Here is a 6,000-nt window from a genome sequence, read left to right as displayed (position 1 = left end):
AAGAACAAAGCACCTGGCGTAAGCCAAATTAATAAAATCGTACTACAAAACATTTCTCAGTCTATGATCGAACAGCTTAAATATATACAAGGCCTCACTTGCAACTGGCTTCTTCCCTACCAAATTTAAAATAGCCAAAATCAGACTCAACCCGAAAGCAGGAAAGAACCATACCCAAGCAGAGAACTACAGACCTATCTCACTACTGGAAACACCCGGTAAAATATTGGAAAAAATAGTCAACCACAGACTCAGAAATTTTCTAGACCAAGAAAACAAATATAACCCGAGACAGCACGGCTTTCGGAAAAATCGAGGAACCAACACAGCAATAGCACTAATATACGAATCAATTGCAAATGCTGCAAGCAACAGAGACCAATGCAATATAATTCTAAGAGATGTGTCAAAAGCATTTGATAAAGTCTGGCATGAAGGACTGAAGTTGAAAATCAAATTGGACATGCCTACCAATATCACAGCACTACTATGCAATTTCTTAGACAACAGAAAGGCCAAATTAATCATCGACAACCATCTAGGACAAACTTTCAACCTTCATAGTGGAGTTCCCCAAGGCAGTAATATATCGCCGACATTATACACTGTATACACAGCAGACATGCCGCAACCACGGCAATCAGAATATATAGCATACGCAGATGATGTCACACAGATAGTCAGGTACCCGGGAAAATCCAAACAAATGATGGCCATTAGAACAAGCAGAGAAATAGAGATAATAAATAACTATGAACGAAAATGGAAGATAAAAACCAATGTCCAATAACTCAAAATAATTCACATCGCAAAAACAAACCCCTACCCTATTATTGTCAACAACCAACAAATACCATATGCTGCCAACGGAAAAATATTAGGACTCAAGATAACCAGAAGCGGAATAATCCCCCACATCAATGAAAGAATAGCTATGGCAAAATCACAACTTACAAAGCTCAGAAGATTCCGCCAATTAAACACCAACATGCAATTGCACCTATACAAAGCACTGATCAGACCACACTTAGAATACCCTCCGATACCTCTGAACACAATCGCAAGAACAAATCAACTTAAATTTCAAGCAGTGCAAAATATAGCCCTCAGAAGAGCGGCAAAACACCAACCACCATACACACAAACAGTACAAGACATACACACAGAACACGGCATAGACCCACTCAACACCAGAATACACACCCAAGCAAATGCAATATGGGAAAAAATCCAGCAAGAACAGGATCCCATACTAAACCAACTAATTGAGGAAAACAACAACACATCGCACAGATGGTGGCCTAGAAGCAGGAAAAATGATAACGAAGAACCAGAGCCTCTATATACACAATAAAAAAGAACCAAAAGATGGGCACAACTCTCCAGTCACACAAGGACCTGGAGGGACCCCACAAATAAACAAAGACCTAAATAGTTCACAAACACCCACAATAAAAAAACTAAAAACGAAAAAGATGGGGATCATCCCTCCAGTGCCACAAGGACCTGGAGGGACCCCCCCCCCCCTATCATAATATGCCCCAAGGAAACATCAAATAGAACAACTTAGCTTAGCTTGGCTGAGACCGGCCTTCCCTAACCTCATGAGTCCACTAATGCAGCACTGTTGACGGAAGACAAAAAACCCCGTCCCCGCAAGGTGGATAGCCCACCTGCTGTTAACCTTCTCCTCTATTTCCCACTTCTGAACTTTACCTTGTACTGTACCCTTCATGCACCCTCAGAGCTAGTGCTCTCTTCTCTCCGTATCACCACCACCACCTAACCCTCTCTCTGTCCATGTAATCCAGTTGCCTCTGAAGATGTCTTGAATAAAGACGAAAGTTAAGGTGCTCCGTTGTTTCCCTTTTCCCGTGTGATTTTATCAAGATTTATCTTATCCACGTTTTCATTGTGGATCTACATGAAATATATATATATATATATATATATATATATATATATATATATATATATATATATATATATATATATATATGGATTTTTTTCTACAGGGTTAACTTACACCTCGTAAGACTCAGAGGGTGGTGACCGAGCATTATATTAGCCCCTGTCAAACAGACAGTAATACTTATATAAATGTGGGCTACATACATTATGTTTATATAATTACATCACCCATGGTAAATAGAATATGAGCTGTGTGTAGTTATACTTATTCACGTGACAATCGTCATATAACACAGTGTTTCCCCCCCCCCCGTTAATACTCACTCCTGTGCTACAGCCTCGTACTCTAGTTACTGTGACTTTACATACATACTGTGCACGATCTAGTTTCCTCATAAAACCAGAAAAGGAATTAGTGTTTGTGTGAACATCATCTCTGCTGAAACAAACACCCCTGACATTCAAGTGGTTGCAAACTATATAAATGTATTGTCAATCAATACCAGTTCACCATATTTCACATCAACTAACCTAACCTCACCTAACCTATGCTAAACTAACTTATCCTATCCCAACCAAACCTAATTTATCCTAGCCTAACCTAATCTAACCAGTCTATGCAGAGAATGTAACATATAATGAAACACCTGTCTATTGTCCAGCATTATAATAACATGATAACAGGTGTGTGGCAGAGACCCTATATAAATTACTTCTCTGTAGTCCTGTTTTGTCCTACAGCTCAAAGGATTAAAAAGGGTGCACAGCAAACTAGCCTGCGTTAGTGATTAAATAAATGCAATCAACAAACTAGGCTGTCATTTTCCAATTGAGTATAATATATGATTGTATACTCCATGTACAGTACAGTAGATAATACGAGTACCGTATATTAGTTGAAGTTGTGGTCAATGTGTAATGAAGTGCGGTGGTGATTTCCTTAGATTTATGTCATGGTGTGTGTGTGTGTGTGTGTGTGTGTGTGTGTGTGTGTGTGTGTGTGTGTGTGTGTGTAATAATAATAATAATAATAATAATAATTAACGGTTTATTGAAAAAATATGGCAGCCAGAAAACTGAAAATATACATTTACATAATTGGTGAATGGATCACTTGATTGACAAATAATAAAATAATATACAAGTAACATAAGTGATACAAATATGATATATAATAACAAGGTGGAGAGAAGGTCATACTACAGGGCATTTCAACATAGAAACAGTGCAAAAAAGTAAGATTGGCTGGGAGTGAATACACTGGTTGATTACGAGTTGCTGATATTTTTACAATGGTTGTGTGTGTGTGTGTGTGTGTGTGTGTTTGGTGGAGGTACACAGGCAGGTGTGCTGGGAGAAACTCAAGTGGATTACCTCTATTGACAAAGTCTTTCTCCTAATAACAGGTAAGTTACGGTGGAGTTCACAGCTCAGGTAATGTGTCAATCAATATGTTAAATTAGTATTTTAACATGTAACTTTGAGATGAATATTGTGATTGATGGTTGTTTATGTATGTGTTAGGTTCAAAGATCAAATTCTCTCACTGAGGGGAAAAAAGAAAGTTTTCAAAATAACCAGAGAGTGAAATTTCGCCATAGGTTACGTTAGGTTAGGTTATATAAGTTTGCGTAGATTGGGTTAAGATTCGTTTAAGTTGGGTTAAGTTACGTTAGGTTGGGTTACGTTAGATTAGGTTCAGTTACGTTTGGTTGGGTTAGATAGTTAAGGTTAGGTTAGATAAGGTTTGGTTAGATTAAGTTGTTCGGTCCAATCACCTTTGGTTAGGTTAGGTTAGAGGAATTACGAGGTCGTCCAAAACGCGTTGTGGCTGTTGGGTAAAACCCACGACGCACATTTTCATTATTTTTTGTGATTTTGAAAACGTCCACAGTTCGTTTTGGTCTTTTTTTTTCCACTCAGTGTAGTGAGCAAATTTGAATTTTGAGCCTAACATACTGTACTGTACATATTGATTTTTATGTCTCAAAAGAAGTTACACTTGACTTTGAGATCTTTATAATTCCAGCTGATCTGAGTGGGAATGGGCACCTTGCTTTTGTTCGGGATGGGATGGTGGTCGTGTGCAATGCCGGCCATACTGACTGTATAACGAGGTTTAGTAAATACTGCTGTGTTTTTACTGCTTATAGGGCATAGAAATGATTTTTTTTTGCCTGGTACAACTATACGTAATAATATAGAACAAATACATAGATAATACATACATAAATAGGTAAATAAAAATAATAATAATTGAATAAATAAATATCGATAAAGATATGACTGAAGGAAGGAAAATATATAATCAAATGAATAAATAAACAAACAAATAAGTAAATAAATAAATACACTATCAGTTGATTAATAAACACAAGAATAAATTTAGAAGGTAAGCTCTATGCACATTCACCCTTGAACAAAACACTAAATCAATATTGTATCAAAATTAAGCTTCCTTACTAATAAAAAAATAACAAACAAAAACCTGAAATATTGCCCAGAGAAGCAAGTAATCAAGCGGGAGGAAACAGCAGCCAATGAGCACTGTACCACCTTTTTAGAATTCATATCTTCGATGGCCACACTTCACGAGGCAGTTGGAGACGGGAAGAAAGAGGGAAAGGAAGGAAGGAAGGAAGATGGGAGGGAGAGAGAGAAAGGAAAGGGGGAGGGCGGGAGGGAGGGAAGAATGAAGGAAGGGAAGGTTGGAAGGGATGGAGAGAGGAATGAAGGAAGGGAAGGTGAGAGGGAGGAAGGAAGGACTAAAGGAAGGGAAGGTGGGGAGGGAGGGAGGAAAGGAAAGAGGAAGAGAGGAAGGGAAAGAGGGAGAGAGGAAGGGAAAGAGGGAGAGATGGAGGGAGGGAAAGAGGGAGGGAGGAGGGATGGGACGAACGGAAGGAGGGAGGAGGGAGGGATGTGTTCTACAATGGCGCCATGCATCTGACCTCCTCACTATGTTGAACCTGGTAGTCTGGTACAGTAGCCTATAGCCTCTGTTGTTAGGTGTAGCTGTGATTCTCTCTTATCTCCCTCCTTCTGTCTCAAATTCTTCCTGTCTCTCTCTCCTTCTGTCTTGATTTCTCCTTCTCTCTCTCTCCGTGTCTCTCCGTCTCGCTCGCCCCCCTCTCTCTCCTTTTCTCTCTCTCTCTCTCTCAGTCTCACTTGTCTTCTTTCTCTTAGTCTGTCTCGAATGTTTTCTCTCTCTTCTCACTCTCTTACTCTTTCCCTCACTCCCTCGTCTTGCAGGACTCCTTCCGCCTGTTCATTTGTTAGTCCGTGCATCCATCCCTCCGTCCTGTGAATCCGTTAGTCCGTCCATCCACCCGTTTAACCGTTAGTCCGTACATCCACCCGTTAGTCCGTGCATTCACCCGTTGAGCCGTTAGTCCGTGCATCCATCCCTCCGTCCTGTGAATCCGTTAGTCCGTCCATCCACCCGTTTATCCGTTAGTCCGTACATCCACCCGTTAGTCCGTGCATTTACCCGTTGAGCCGTTAGTCCGTGCATTCACCCGTTGAGCCGTTAGTCCGTGCATTCACCCGTTAGTCCGTGCATTCACCCGTTGAGCCGTTAGTCCGTGCATTCACCCGTTGAGCCGTTAGTCCGTGCATTCACCCGTTGAGCCGTTAGTCCGTGCATTCACCCGTCCGTCCCGTGAAATGTCAACACGAAAACACGAGACCAAACAGCTCGGATCCGGTTGAAACTTGTTATCTGGTGGAGGTGTGACCCGTGCTGTATCCATGGTGACGGGGGGTACTTAACATCCTATCAACACCTTACATTTTTTTTGAAGTATTTTATTTATTTTATTGACACCTTTTTTGAATAATAAACAATATCATTTTATAACCACATGATGTTGATATATAGTTTGTAAGTGGTTTTAATTATTATATTGAGTGTCTTATTGTACTGTATTACTGTATTATATTTTAGTGATCATTATTGGTGGTTTTATGATGCATAAGTTAGTTAGTTAGTTCGTTAGTTCGTTAGTTAGTTAGTTAGGTAGGTAAGTAGATAGTTAGTTAATAGCGTGTGGGTCGCTTCAAGATTAGACATCCTAGCTTATTTCACGACAT

Source organism: Homarus americanus, unplaced genomic scaffold, assembly GCF_018991925.1.
Source record: "Homarus americanus isolate GMGI-L3 unplaced genomic scaffold, GMGI_Hamer_2.0 scaffold51333, whole genome shotgun sequence".
NCBI classification, from domain to species: Eukaryota; Metazoa; Arthropoda; class Malacostraca; order Decapoda; family Nephropidae; genus Homarus; species Homarus americanus.
This window is presented reverse-complemented; position numbering follows the sequence as displayed.